This window comes from Eriocheir sinensis, chromosome 17, assembly GCF_024679095.1.
Source record: "Eriocheir sinensis breed Jianghai 21 chromosome 17, ASM2467909v1, whole genome shotgun sequence".
In the NCBI taxonomy this organism is placed as follows: Eukaryota; Metazoa; Arthropoda; class Malacostraca; order Decapoda; family Varunidae; genus Eriocheir; species Eriocheir sinensis.
In genome coordinates, this window is record NC_066525.1 from 16,739,930 (window position 1) to 16,755,943 (window position 16,014).

Sequence of the window (16,014 nt, forward strand, 5' to 3'; positions counted from 1 at the left end):
AACAGGAACAATAATAATGACAATAATACTGGCAGTACTGCTAATACTAATTCCAAAACCAATACAACCAATACCAAAATAATAATAATAATAATAATAATAGTAATAATAATAATGATAATAATAATAATAATAATAATAATAATAATAATAATAATAATAATAATAATAATAATAATAATAATAATAATAATAATAATAATAATAATAATAATACTACTACTACTACTACTACTACTACTACTACTACTACTAATAATAATAATAATAATAATAATAATAATAATAATAATAATAATAATAATAATAATAATAATAATAATAATAATAATAATAATAATAATAATAATAATAATAATAACAATAAAAAGTAAGAAAATGCATCCCGGTACTTTACAGCCTTCATATGTAAATTCACGATCGTCTCCATTCCAAGTCGACGGGAAATGAACACTGAAATAAAACTACTAAACACGAACGATAACTGAATAACAACAAATTAAAATACAACACCCTTTTTCTCTCTTTCTTAAACGCTAACGACATACAAATTGCAAAGAACAAAATGGAACGCAGCACCGCCCCTTTTCACTCATCGTCCGGCCCTTATCCTCCATACTCCCGGTTCCCTTTAGCGGGTCCGTGCTGGAGGTAATATGCCGTGAGTGAAGGGCGGATCCTCCTTAAACTGTTCCCAGCCTCACCAGGAATCAGGCCACACAGTTTCCCCCGGCAGCAATTAAGGACTTAACTCCCTCCAGGCCTTGTGAGACGGAAACTAAGACCCTTCCCTGCCTCTCTCTCCTCCTCGTCCTCCTCCCTCCCTGCCTCCCCTCTCTTCCTTCCTACCTCTTCTTTGCTTACCTGGTTCTTTCTCCTGTTTCCCATTTCCCCTTCCAGTTCCTGCTCTTCCCTGCCTTACCTCCCATCCTAACTCTTCTCTCCATATCTGACTCTCTTGTCTCCCTTTTCGCCTCTGCCTTGTTTTCCTTCTCATCCATGCTCTACTTTGCGTTAATTATCTTCCCTTACTTCTTTCTCTTACCTCTCCCTTCCTTCCCTTTCCCATAACTTCCCTTCTTCTCTTCTTTACCTTGCATCCATTTTCTTCCCTTTCAACTATGTCTTTTTCCCTCTATTTCCCTTCCCTTCATTTTCTTCCATGTCTGCTCTTCTCTCCTTTCCCTTTATTCATTCAAATCTCCTTCCCTGTATCTCTTTCCCCTTCCTTCCCTTCTATTAACTCAGCTTCACAACGCTCTCCTCCCTTCACTAACTTTTTTTATCAGCCTGTTTCCCCTCCCTTCCCTGCCTTGCCTTCCTCCTCTTCCTATCTCCCTTGTCATCTGCCTCCTCCTTCTTCTTTTCCCTTTCTTTCTATCTGTACCACACACTCCGAGGATTTTATTTGTACTTCATATTCCGTGCTTTTTGTCTTTTTTTTCTCATTTAACTTTTTCTGTTCTTAAAGTTGAAATCTTCCGTTTTTTTTCTTCCTCCTGTTGATCATTCTCGTCTCAACGCTAAGGTCGATTTTTTGCTTTTGTTTTGGATATCTGCTTTTTAATACATATATACCGACGTTCTTATTTGTTTTGTATCCCTTAATTCAATACGATTCAAACCTTTTCACTAGAGTCGTTGTAGTCTTATTTCCACCGTCAAAATGTCCTTCCTTGACGTATCGCATTTAACGTTTCCCTTTCTGACTCGTTTTTATTTACTTTTCCTCCCTCGCTTTCTGCTCCTTTGCTTCATTTCCTCTCCAGCTTGGCTACCTCTAAATCTCATTACCAATTAATATTCCCCCCCCCCCCATTCTCTCTCTCTCTCTCTCTCTCTCCTAATTTACTCGACCTCGTGAGTTAGCCGGTGAATAAATTTTGGAAATAATGATGAAAAGGGAGACGAGTACAATAGTTTCCAATCAGTCAGAGGAAACGATTCCCCAAAATGGACTGAGATTGGACTCCACCCCCACCACCACCACCCTCCACTTTAAGGCTTTCAATCCCCCATTCCATTCCACATCTCCCCATTGACCACCACTTCCACTACTTAACCTAAACAACTTCCACCTATATACCTCCCTTTGCCTACCTTCCTCTACCTCCCTTCCCTTCCCTCCTGACCTCTCCCTTTCTCTCTCTTTCTCCACCAAGGTTAAAAGCTAGGAAATATTTAATCCCTCTGTCTCTCTCTCTAACAATTGCACGTTGAGTGAGGGAAATGAATGAAGCGTGTATCTAAATAAGGAAGAAGAGGAGGAGGAGGAGGAGGAAGAGGACGAGGAGGAGGAAAAAGGAAATTGCGTAATGGAGAACGGGAAGAGGATGACAAATTAGAATAGAGGAAAAAAATATATAAAGTTGAAAGACGTAAATGATGACTAAAAATAAATAGGAAAGAGCAAAATGGAATCTCAAAACATTTACGATGAACTTTAAGTTAATGAATTGGAATAAAGGAAAGGAGGAAGTTATAAAGAGACGGAAGAAAATAAACGGCAGAATACTAGAATGAAGAAGGAGAAAGGAAAAATAGAGGAAGTAAGGAGTGAAGAATTGAAGTAAAAATAGATGGATGAAAAATAAATAAAGCTAAAACATGGTAGTTGATTATTAATAAGGCTGGACGATGTGAAAGACTGACTAACTGACTGACCGACTAACGTACTGACGACCTAACATAAACAAGAAAATAATAGGAAGGGAAAAGAAAAGAAGGCACCAACTAAAGATGAAGTAAAGGTAATGAAGAAAATGATGACGCAACAGGAAACGGCAAGGAAAATGTGTGTGTGTGTGTGTGTGTGTGTGTGTGTGTGTGTGTGTGTGTGTGTGTGTGTGTGTGTTAGACAGAAAGACAGATATCGATAGACAGAGAGGAAATTTATGTCTGCATGTATGTATGAAAGTATGTATGTATGAATGTACGTTTACCTCTACCTGTGAGAAAAAGGAAATACAGCTGAAATATTCAAGGCGTGTGTCCATTGTAAGGCTTCGCTGGAGACATTATGCCGCGTAGGGAAGGAAGTTGATAGCTGTGTGGGCTGACCTTGGTGGTGGTGCTGTTGTTGATGTTCTTATTGTTGATGTTGCACTGCCTTACAATACACCCAACAGAGGTTCATCTAGGTCCCACAGTGTGTGTGTGTGTGTGTGTGTGTGTGTGTGTGTGTGTGTGTGTGTGTGTGTGTGTGTGTGTGTGTGTGTGTGTGTGTGTGTGTGTCTTGCCGTCTTCCGGAAGCAAGATGGAATTTAATACAAAGGCAAGCAAACAACAAAAGGGCTTTGAAGTTGCTCTTGCCTGTTCACAATTTTGAAGAGAGAGAGAGAGAGAGAGAGAGAGAGAGAGAGAGAGAGAGAGAGAGAGAGAGAGAGAGAGAGAGAGAGAGAGAGAGAGAGAGAGAGAGAGAGAGAGAGAGAGAGAGAGAGAGAGAGAGAGAGAACAAGAGCGAGCGAGAGGGAGAGAGAGCGAGGGAATATTCGTGGTTGCCTGCTGTGTTTGGTCGCTACTCAATGCTGGGAATATTGCCGCTTGTCGGAGTGAGTGACGTAATATTAAGACTGTGAGAGGAGGAGGAGTGGAGGAGGAGAATGAGGAGGAGGAGGAGGAGGAGGAGGAAGCAGTGGGTAAGGGTGGAGGGCGGGCACTGAAGAGCTGAGATGGAGAGAGGAGAGATAAGGAAAGGGAAAAGAAAAAGAGTATGAAGGAGGCGAGTGCAGACCTTGGACGAGGAACAAGGAGAGACGAAGAAGGGAGGAAGAGGTAGAGATGAGGAAGAAGGAAACTGAAGAGGAGAAAGAAGAAGAAGAAGAAGACGGAGAAGAAGAATACAAGGAGGAAACCATGGAGGAGCGGAAGAAGGCAGTGGAGATGTTGAATGAGGAAGAAGGAGATTGAAGAAGGGCGATACAATAAGGGCATTAAAGAGGAATGAGAAAGGAGAATGAGGAGGTGAAGATGGAACAAGAAGACGCCAAAAGAACATAATAAATAATGAGGGAAGAATGAATTGATAAGGAAGGGGCAGCGATCAGGAAAAGGGGATGGAGAAGAGGACGGAGAAAGGGGAAGAGGATGGTAGGTGTGGAAGATGAGGGAAAGGGGGAGAGAGGGGAAAGACGTGGGGGGCTTGTGGTTACGGAGAGAAGGTTAAGGGGGGAGGGGGTGGCCAGAGAGCGGTGGGCGGACTGATGGAAAGATGAAGGAGGAGGAAGTAGGAGAGGAGGAGGAGGAGGAGGGGAAGGTAGGGGAAGGAAGACGACTCTTTTATTCTTCCCCTGTCGAGAATCCCCAACTCTTCCTCATCCCGTCCATCTCCTCCTCCTCCTCCTCCTCCTCCTCCTCCTCCTCCTCCTCCTCCTTCAGTGCCTCTCCATTCCTCCTCCCTCCTCCCCTCCGCCGTTCTTTCATTTCGCGGCGAAGAAAAAAATAAGAAAAGAAAGAGACTTGAGGTTCTCTTACTTTGAGGTTCATATCCCCCTCTTCTTCTTCTTTCTCCTCCTCCAGCCAGCCTCTTCCACTCTCCTTCCCTCCCTCCTCCTCCTCCGCCTCCCCAATCCCTTCCCCTCCTAGTCCGTCTTTGCCTTCCCCTCCTCCCCTCTCCTCCTGCTTCCCTCCCTCCTTCCTTCCTTCCTCCTGCTCTTCTCGGATGGATATTTCTCGGAAGGAAAATTAATTCTGCCTTCTCGATGGTAGCCTGGAGGCGCCGCCCTCGACTCCTGCGTAAACACCACCGACCTTCCTCTCCGGGCACGCTGCCGAAGATGCCGACCACCGACTACCGACGAGGCCACGGCGGGAGCACGAAAACGATGGACGGACGAAGACGAGCGACCCGACAATTGCAACCTTACCTGCAAAGAAAGAAAATACAAAAAGTTAGCATCGTGTTTACTTGAAGATACGTAGACTAAAGGGAACCGTGAACCTAACTGGAAATATATATGTAAGGGGAAAAAGAAAATGTGTGTGTCGGGTGGCGTCGTGTGTGATTCTGGCTGGAAAATGTATAAAAAATGAATGGAGGGTTTCAGACCAAGATGCTCCTTCTCGGAAAAATGCTGAACCGTGGGAGCAGCAGTGAAGTGCGTCCGGAGCTAGAAAATAGACGGAAATGTTTACCTCGCCTTTGCCTGCTTACCGAAGAGACGCCAACTAAGAAGGCTGAAGAGAAAAATGGTGCGCCACGAGGATCCACGAACATACAGAAAATGATAAAGAAAAAAATTACTCCCGTTTACTGTTTTGATTATTTGACTGTACAGGAAGCAGCTCAAGGGAGATAGGAAGGGAGGAAGGAAGGAAAGAGTGATTAAGCGAAGGAGAGAAATGAGGAAAAGGGACAGATGAAGGAGGAGGAAGATGAAAGAAAGGAAGAGGAAAGGAGGAAAGGAAGGGAAGAAGGGAGGAAAGAATGATAGAGCGAAGGAGAGAAATGAGGAAAAGGGACAGATGAAGGAGAAGGAAGATGAAAGAAAGGAATGGGAAAAGAGGAAAGAAAGGGAAGAAGGGAGGAAAGAGTGATAAAGCGAAGGAGAGAAATGAGGAAAATGGACAGATGAAGAAGGAGGAAGATGAAAGAAAGGAAGAGGAAAGGAGGAAAGGAAAGGAAGAAGGGAGGAAAGTGACAAATGAGAAGACAGCCCGCTAATCACCGCCCCTGTAAAAGAGTATACGTGAGTTGTCCATAAAATCCATAAACTCACACAATCACACCAAAATAAATAAAGGACACAAAACGACTTTTCTAACTAAGGTGTCCACTGAAAATGCCTTAAAAAATACTGACCTCTTTTTAGCATATTTACACGCGGTACAGATATGTTTACAAGCGACTCCCTTCCCTCCCTCCCACTCCCTCCTGACCTTTTTTTCCTCTCTCCCCCTCCTTACCACCTCTCTCTCCCTTCCCCTCCTTACCTCCTCTCTCTCCCTTTCCCTCCTTACCTCCTCTCTCTCTCCCTCCCCTTCCACTGACCCCAAAACTCTACTTAGGCCTTTGAGGAAAAAAGTTAAATCTGTAACGCGAAAAAAGCAGAGCAAAAGTTAGAGCTGAGAGGCATAAGGCGATCTACGCTTTGCGGCGGCGCTCAACTCCGTCTCCTGGATTGACTGGCACACAGGTTAGCACAGTCTACCTTAAAACCGGGTACTGAAAACCATACCCAGCAGTAAATATGCAGTCCCTTAAAGAGGAAAAAGATGGAGGGAAGAAGGAAAGAAGGGAAAAAGGATGGATGGAAGGAAGGAGGAAGGGATGGAGGGAGAGAAGGAGGCCTGTAGGTGCTAGAGGGAAGGATGGAGAAAAAAAATGAAGGAGGGAGGGATGATAGTCAGTAGGGAGAGAAGGAAGATGAGAGAGAGAGGGAGACAATCATTAGGGAAGAGGAAGAAGGATGAAGTGGGAGAGAGAGGACAGTGAGAGGGAAGAGGAGGGAGAAAGGGAGAGAAAAGACAGTTAGTGGGAGGAGAAGGAAGGAAGGAGGGAAGGAAGGGGAGAGAACTGTAGGTGAGTGAAGGAAGGAAGAGAAAGCAATCAGTAGTGGAAGAGGAAGAGACTGTGGGAGGGTAAAAGAAAGCAAGAAGAAGTGGAAGAGTTGAGGGAAGTGGAGAAAAAAACTGTGGGTGAAGGAGGGAGGGAAGGAGGAAGGAGAGAGGGGAATGAAAGGTTGTTAAGAGTCATGGGTGGATGGAGGGAGGGAGGAAGAGAGAGGAGGCCATGAATGGAGGAGGAAAGGAAGGGAAATGAGGGTGGAGGGATTGGTCATGGATAATGGATCTGAGGAAGGGAGGTAGAAGGGTGGATGGCCGTATATGGAGGAAGGGAGGAAGTGAGAGATGGGAGAGGAAAAAAATAAAAGTTGTGGATAGACATAGATGGGAGAGAAGGAGGAAGGGAGGAAAGGAGGAGGAAGGGAGAAAGAAGGGGAGGGAAGGGAGGAAGGGAGGGGTTGTGGGTGGATCAGTCAGCAACACACGATATCAACAAACCCATTAGAGTAAATCGACAATAAATGTGTTGTTTTCCATTAGCTCCGCCACACTGAGGATGCCGACGCCTTAGCCAGCCAGACAGCCCTCCCCTTCCCGTCCGTCTCCCCTCCTCTCCTTACTCTTCCCTTCCTTCCTTCCCCTCTGCACTTTCTTCGCCTCCCTCCTTGTTTCGTATTCCCCCTCTCCTTTTACTAGTGACATATACCTTTCTTCTTCTTCCTTCTTCTTCTTCTTCTTCTTCTTCTTTTTCTTCTTCTTCTTCCTTCCCGTCTTCGCTTCCTTCCTCCTCTCCTCCTTTCCGTATTCCCCCTCTCCTTTTACGAGCCATTTAAATACCTTTCGTTTGCTGCTTCTTCTTCGTTTTCTTCTTATTGTTATTTTTGTATTTTTTGTTTTCATTATTGTCTTCGTAACGTGTATGCAGTTATACGTATATACAGCTGTCGCACGAGGGGGAGGAGGAGGAGGAGGAGGAGGAGGAGGAGGAGGGAAAGAAAATATTGATGACTCCTCCATCTTTTTCCCGGTGACTCAAGCAGATAAAAGGCTTCGAGTGTAGGGATCGTGTGTAGCGAGGTAGTGAAGGGGGAGGAGGAGGAGGAGGAGGAAGGGAAGCAAGGATGGAAGCGTGTTATGGAAGGGAAGGTTACTGCTGTTCCTGTTCCTCCTCCTCCTGTTGGTCTTTTCTTCCTCCTCTTCCTCCTCCTCTTCCTCTTTGTGCTCTTCCTCCCTTTACTTCCAATATCACTCGCATTACTTTCCTATTCCTCCTCCTCTGCTGGTCTTTCCTTCCTCCTCTTCCTCCTCCTCTTCCTCTTTGTACTCCTCCTCCCTCTACTTATAATCTCACTCGCATTACTTCCACTAACACTACTACAACTTCTACTACTCTCACTACTGTTACGACTACTATTACAATTTGTTGGCCCCCACTATGCCTAATATTACATAACCCAGAGTAGTATATTTTATCAGATTCTGTAGTTTTTATGTACAGAAAGCTTTTATATACGAGGAAATTCTTACTCCTGTACTCCTCATCCTCTTATTTCATTTTCATTACCTCGTTACTCTTTTTTGCTCCCCTCCTCTTCCTTTTCCTCTTTCTCCTCCTCCTCCTCTTTACGACCATCACCCATTACTGCCCATTTTTCTCCCTTCCACTCTTATACAGCAATTGTCACCTTCTCCACAATTCCCTTTTCCTTTGTTCAATCTGCTTCTTTGTGCTCTTCTCCCTAGCCACGATTTTCCTCTCCACCACTCATCATCTCCATCACCACCTTCTCTAAAGCCTTCACTAACCACCTTCTCTACCCCACAACTTAAGCAACTATCATTTATTTTTCTCTGGTGTGATTTTCCTTTCTTCTTCCTTCTACGTAAGGGTCCGCTACGTTTTGTCTACTCCTTCCACCTCCTCTTTCACTTTGTTTATCTTCCTTCCACTTTTAAACCACTCTTCCATCTTCTCGTTAGTTCCCCCTCTTTTTTTTTTTGTTTGCCTCATTGTTATCTTTTGTTTATTCTTTCCCTATATGTTACTTTTTTTTCACCTGTACCACCATCTTCCACCGCTTCCACTTCTACACAAAGCTTCCACCTTCCCTCAGTTCCCTATTTTTCCATCCTTTTCATTGTTCTCCTATTCTTATGCTTCCCCTTGCTCTTACTTTTCTCCACTACCACATCTACTACTTTTTTTTCTACTACTACAACTACGAACCACTTTTTTCTTCCATATTTCCCCTTACGCTATCCTGCTGTGTCCTTTTCCATTTGTAATTTTCCCCTCATCATCGGTTATACCCCCCCCCCCCCCCTCCATCACAACCACTTACTCTATCCCTTTTAAGAATACAAGAACGTAAGGAGTCTGTAAGAGGTCGGCAGGCCTGTACACGGCAGCCCCTTTGAACCCTAACCCCACTTCCATCCGTTCTTCCACAACAAAAACGACAACAATAACAACAGCCGTTCTCCCACCACTAACAATAACCATCATCATCTCATTCACGATTCCCATTCTTCGTCTTCCTCAATGCTCTTCTTCCCTTCACTATTCTGCCGTCACCTCTATCATTTCTCCACCACCACCACCACCTATTCCATTTTTCCACCTCTCCCTCCACCACCGCCTCCTCCTCCTCCTCCTCGTCGTCCTCGTCACCAGGGATCAGAGACTAAGCTGCGCAGGACCTTTCAGATTCCAAGATCAACCTTTCAGCAGTTTCACGCGCGAGACGCCTTGTGACTCGGCGCCTCCCAACCCCATTAGGTGTTCGTAGTCAACCATTTGTGTCTGTAGTCGGCTCAGGAAGGAGGGGTGGGTGGTGGGGAGACGTAGAGGTAACAGGGGCAGGAGAAGGGGAGATTGCAGTGGGGGTGAAGGGGGAGGAGGAGAACGAGGGACAGGAAAAGAAAATGTCGTGAATACGGTGAAGTGAAGGAGGAGAGGAGAATAGAAAAGAGAGAAATGTGTTATCTGGATTTTGAATGGATGTATTGCTGTTCCCTTCTTATGGATTCTTTTTCTTCCTTGGGGGAGAGGGAAGGGGGGAAGAGGGGAGTGAGGGCTGTCTGTTGAACGTGTCTTTCACTTTGATATTATGGCAAAAATACGAGGATAAAAGTTTAGGAGATAGAAGGGAAGAGATGGGAAAAATAAATACGCGGTTACCACGTCTTTAATGCTTTCTACAGATTTCTTCAATATCCGCGTTTACCTCCATACCTAAAAGACAATACAATGAAAACATATGTGGTTCTGTAAAATGAATAAACAAAAGATTAGCCAGAGATTCATCATTCTGTCCTTCATCTGTCCCTCTCTTATCTTCATTCTCTCCTTTGCTTTATCGCTCCTTCCCTCATTTCTTTCCTCCCATTCTCTTCCCTTCTTTCATCTTCCTCCTCCTTCTTCATCTGTCCCTCCCTTTTCCCCATTTTCTCCTTTGCTTTATCACTCTTTCCTCCCTTCCTATCTCCTTCCTTCCTTCCATCCATTCTCCGTACCTCCCTACCCCGTTTCCATATGTTCCTCTGCATCTCCAAAACGTTGAGCCGTAAATACATTCCTGTGGAGAAGTTAATACATATAATCAGTTGCCAAAAGTAATCATTGAAAACCACCCGTAGTAATAAGTCTAGACCAAGACCAGATCACGTAATACTTTCTCTCAATGATCGTCACGCACCTCTGATAATAAATAAAGATAACTGTTCATAACTTCTACATTTTCTCTAATATCTCGACGTTCACATCTCCATTATTTTTTTTCTTTTTAGTGTAAATGCGATGATTAGCATGCCAATAACGGAGGCTTCTGTATTTCAGGTGTCGGGTGAGAGCAAGACACACCTGCCGCGGACACAGGAGCAGAGACGGTACAGGTGTGCATGAAGCTGGACACGTAGCCTACAGGGGGACCAAACAGACAGCCATGGAGATGAAGACTGACATGTATATGGAGTGAAAAATAGGAGTGACGAGCGTGCAGGTGTAAGTGGGAAAGTAAACAGATGTAGGGGGAGAGAAAAGGGTGTAGGAGTAGCAGATGTGGAGAGGAAGATGGATAGGTGGAAACGTGCCATAGACAGACAGGAGGAAGCCATAAAGATGTACAAGAAATAAGGGTGGAGAGGAGGATGGACAGGTGTATGGGGGATAGGCAGGTGTGGGGAAAGGGAAGGTTATAGAAAAAATAAAATAAAATAAAATATAATAATAATAATAATAATAATAATAATAATAATAATAATAATAATAATAATAATAATAATAATAATAATAACGATGATAATAAGAAAATATAGAAATAATATCGAGAAAAAAAAAATCATATTGTCTCTAAACACAACGAGAGAGAGAGAGAGAGAGTGTCTGTCCTCTCTTGTACGACGTAATTTATCTCAGTGTACGTGCGCGCGTGTGTGTGTGTGTGTGTGTGTGTGTGGGTGTGTGTGTGTGATTTGTCGATTGTCCGCATATTCAGGCTGTTCCAGAAATGTCTTTCCTCTTCATTTTGCCTATCTCGAAACACTCCCCCTCCCCTTGCCCTCTCTCGCTCTCTCTCTCTCTCTCTCTCTCTTCCTTCCTTCTCTCTCTCTCACACACACACACACACACACACACACGTTCCCTGATCGGCGCCACACTCACTCCTCGGGACAGCCCCACACACGCCTTCCTTTCACTCCCTCCCGCCTTCCTTCACTGCCTGTCCCCACAAGTTAGCGAGCCTCTCCGTCCGCTCTCATTCACCTGCCCTGCCTGGAGGAGGAGGAAGAGGAGGGGGAGAGGGGAGGGAAGAAGGAAACGAGATGAGGAAAAGTATGAGGAAAAAGATGAAGGGAGTGGATGAGATGAGGATGATGGTGAGGACAGAAATGAGGAAAGAGAGGAAGAGGTGGAGGAGGAGGTGGAGCAGGAGGCAAATATATGGCTTTTAAAGGGAGAGGCTTAGTATTAATGTGTGTGTGTGTGTGTGTGTGTGTGTGTGTGTGTGTGTGTGTGTGTGTTTCCTCATCTCTCTCATTCAATATACCAAACTCATTTCCTTTCGAGTCACACCCTTCTCTCTCGCTCTCTTTCTCTCCGTACCTTTCCCTTCTCCTCTGCTTACCTCGCTCTTTCTCTCTCTCCCTCTCCCTTCCACTTTACGCTGTTTCAATTCATATTTGCTCAAGCGAATTTCTCTCTCTCTCTCTCTCTCTCTCTCTCTCTCTCTCTCTCTCTATTAACTCTTGTTTTCTCCCCTCTTTTATTACATCTTTAACTTTTTTTCTTTTACGTATTTCTATCTCTCCTTTTCTTTGTATTTCGCATTCATCTGTTTCTCATTTTCAAGTTTCTTTTTTTCACATTACATCGTTTTTGAGGGGTGGATCATTATACGTTTTCCTTATTATTCCTCTCTCAAATGCCTTTAGTTTCATTTCTCTGCTTATCTTTTCTTCATGGTTGCTTTGTTATTGTGTCCGTGTCAGGCTCATTTTCTCTCTAATTCCGGCATCTGGAAAAGTCTATCCCTCTATCGTCATCATGTATGTTATTTTGTATGCCTGTGTGTGTGTGTGTGTGTGTGTGTGTGTGTGTGTGTGTGTGTCGTTCAGATAGTTTTTCTTTAATAATTACTATAGAAATGTCCCAACCCTCCTATGCTCATGTGGAAATAATGCACACACACACACACACACACACACACACACACACACACACACACACACACACACACACACACACACACACACACACACACATTCTGAAGAGAATAAAATTAGATTCTTTCCTATGGGCCACCTGTTCGAGCTCTCCCTCTTTTCTTCCTCGTCCTCTTTCCTGTCCGCCAGTCGGTCTGTCTATCTATCTGTCAGTCTTTCTGTTTACCTTTTATCCATTCCACCTCTCGCTTCCTACTTTCCATTTTCCTTCCAGCCCTCCCTCCCCTTCCTCTTTACCTACCCTCATTCACGACCTTCCTCTCTCTTTCTCTCTCTCCCATCTTCGCTACCATACTTCCTACGTTCATTCTCTCTCTCCTTCCCTTCTCTCCTTTTTATCCTTCCTTCTCCCCATTCTCCCTTCTGCTGTTTACATATCTTCCCTTTAGACAATACTTTCCTCCTTAACCTCCCTTGGGAGTTCGGGGAAGCAAGGAGGAAGAGGGAAGAGAAGGGTGAGGAGAGAGAAGAGAGAAGGGGGGATGGAAGTAACACGAGACAGATGAAATGAAAGGATGAATAGAATGAATGCCGAGGTAGAAGAGAAATACAGGGTTCGAAATGCCTAAAATATAAGTTTCGATATAAAGAGAATGAGGATAAAGAGAATAAAGATGAAGCGAAGGAGAATTAAGATAAAGAGGATGAGAAAGAAAGGGCGTAGTGGGTTTAAGAAAAATGTGGATGAGGAATAAGTGGTTTGGATCGAGGAAGAAGAGTAGACAAGGAAAAAGATAAAAGTGAGAGGGAGTATGAGAGAAAACGGAGAGGAGGAAGCGGAGTTGACAAAGTTGAGGAGAAAGAAAACGGATGTGTAAGGAAACGCAGAGAGAAAACGGGAAAAGGAAGAAGAAAATGTAGAGGACCAAGAGAGAGAGAGAGAGAGAGAGAGAGAGAGAGAGAGAGAGAGAGAGAAACGGATAGATAGTTGAGCTAGTCGATACCTGCTACTGAGAATTGGTTTCAAATGTACAATTATCGTAGTGTTCGGCTTGGCTTCCAGTGTCATCGCGAGGTGGTATTATTGGTTTAGTTTCCCGTCTAATGGAAGGAAATAATTGAAGGAGCCAGGACGGAAAAGAGGTAAGGAGAGAGGGAAGAGAGAAGAAGGAGAAGAGAGAAAGAGAAATGCATGGTGGTACTGTGTGTGTGTGTGTGTGTGTGTGTGTGTGTGTGTGTGTGTGTGTGCAAAAGAGGGAATAGGGTGAGGATTTTGATAATATAAAGGAAAACGAACAGGCATGAGAGGAACAGAACGTGAAAAGTCGATGAGAAAATGGAAAAAAACAAAGGAAAAACAGAGAAAACGCAATCGATACCATAAAAAAGGGGAAGAAAGTGAAAGAAGAAAGAAGAAAAGAGAGAAAACAAATGCGAACTAGTTTAATTTACGGAGAAGAGAAATCGGAGAGACTATTAAAAGAAGGAAGAGAAGAAAAAAGGAAGAACTAAAAACGGAGTAAGGAGAGAAGGGTGCCGGAATAATAATAATTGGTATGCAGAAGGAAAGGAGGGAGGAAAGACGACGACGACTGAGGAGGAGGAGGAGGAGGAGGAGGGAAAGGGGGAGGAGGGAGAAGGGAAAGAGAGTCGCAGTGCTATCGATATCCATTTTATAGACTGTATGGACCCGATTTCTCGAAGGGATTTCTTTCGTTTGTGTTTACATTATTGAGGAGAAACGCAGCTGTGACGGGACAGATAACCCAATATGGAGCAGAACACGTGGGGACAGGAGGAGGAGGAGGAGGAGGAGGAGGAGGCAAACGAAGTGAAATAAAGAGAGAGAGAGAGAGAGAGAGAGAGAGAGAGAGAGAGAGAGAGAGAGAGAGAGAGAGAGAGAGGGCAACAGCTAGACCTACTACTACTACTACATTACTATATTACGTCAGACACACACACACACACACACACACACACACACACACACACACACACACACACACACACACACACACACACACAATGGATACTATAACACAGATTACACTCGCACGCAAAAACTCATTAATATCCTTCTCCATTACGTTCGAGTTTCAACACAGGTGGGCTCAATCAACAGGTAAGTGATATGGTTAATTATTGACTCACTTTCGCTCTCCTGTTACGAGTTTGAGCATTATTATTAAGCTTCTCTGTCGTGATGCTTTATGCTGCCTAATTGATGCTCTCTCTCTCTCTCTCTCTCTCTCTCTCTCTCTCTCTCTCTCTCTCTCTCTCTCTCTCTCTCTCTCTCTCTCGTGAATATTTATGTGTGGTTTCTAAATAAAGATAAACAACTTATATCAATAATTTTATTCACTAACCTCACCCTTAATGTTGACCTCCAGGCTCTTTCTTACCACAAGGAGGAAAAAAAATAGGATTATGTATGATGTAACTTTTTATACTTATTATTTTGTTGTTGTTGATGTTATTGTTTTGTAATGCTTATTCTAATACTGTCATACAATTACACCTAACTGCTTATACTGCCGCAGCTATAAAAAAAATGATAATGATAATACGAGGAATAAAAATAATGATGATAGTGACATTGGTTCACCGGCAACACAGCAGCTTCTTTCCCTCCTACAGAGATATGATTGTTAGCAAATTTCTCTCCTATTCTTACCTAACGTGTCCCATTTTCTCCCCTCCTCCTCCTCCTCCTCCTCAAGGTATATTCTTTTTTCTTTCCTCTGTTCCCTCTCGCCCTTTGTAGCTTGCTGTGTCAGTCATCTCGCAGTTTTGTCATTCATATTTTCATTCTTTCTTTCCAATCGTCTTTTTTTCCCTCATTCCTACCTTCCTTCCTCTCTATTATCTTTTATTCTCCCTCTCTCTTCCACCCTCACGCACCCTCTTCTCTTCCTTCATCCTTCAGTCCATATTCTTATGCTTATATATTTTTCAGCCACTCCGTATTTTCTTCACTCGTAATCGTACTTCAGTCACGCGGCCTCCTTTGTTCTGCTTTTTCTTCCTCCTTGTCTCTCCCTTCTTTTTTTTCTCTGCCTCACTCATGCACACGCAACGGCCGTACTTTACACGCACACACACACACACACACACACACACACACACACACACACATACACACACAAGGGCAGAGGAAATGGCGCGGCCGCACTACTGTTCTGGCCTAACAAATTGCAAGGTTACGGTTTCCGGAGAAATAATATGGGTTAGCTGTGTGCCCCAGAAGGCTGCTCCTCCTCCTCCTCTTGCTCATGCTCCTATTTTTCCGTCACCTCTTCTTCCTCATCATACTTATCTCCATCATCTACCTCTTTCTCCTCCTCCTCCTCCTCTTATTTTTCCGTCACCTCTCCTTCCTTCTCTAACTTATCTTTCCCCTCCTCCTCCTCTTATTTTCCCGTCACCTCTCCTTTCTTCTCTTACTTATCTTTTTCCTCCTCCTACTATTTATCAGTCACCTCTCCTTCCTCCTCCTACTTATCTCTACTATCATCCGTTTTCTCCTCTTCTTCCTCCTCCTCCTCTTCTTTCTACTGTAGCGGGTGCTACTTCAGGCAGTCTAATTTCTTAGTTCAGGGAAGGAGGAATGAAAGACTGTGGTGATCTGACAGCAACTGATTCATTAGCGAGAGACACGGCTATTTATAGGGCGCTACAGGATCAAGCACCAGTTCAACAGTCAATCGGCTACCAGCGTGGCTGCCACTCCGCGCCTCTTGTGTATTCGCTGTCGGCCGCCTTGGATCTAGCGCTGAGACCAACGACCAATCATCTGTCAACGCGACTCCCGTCCCGCGCCTCGTGATTGGGTTTGTGGCGAAGACC

The 16,014-nt window shown here is 44.1% G+C and overlaps 1 long non-coding RNA gene across 1 annotated transcript in view; it reads left to right on the plus strand.

Annotated features, from left to right (window-relative positions):
- The window catches only part of LOC127000036 (uncharacterized), a 48,560-nt gene extending 37,752 nt beyond the window's left edge, over positions 1–10,808 (plus strand). The window contains exon 3 of the long non-coding RNA XR_007753696.1: positions 10,343–10,808. This is a non-coding gene — a long non-coding RNA (uncharacterized LOC127000036). The remainder of the gene's footprint in view (positions 1–10,342) is intronic.
- The last annotated feature ends 5,206 nt before the right edge of the window (positions 10,809–16,014 follow it).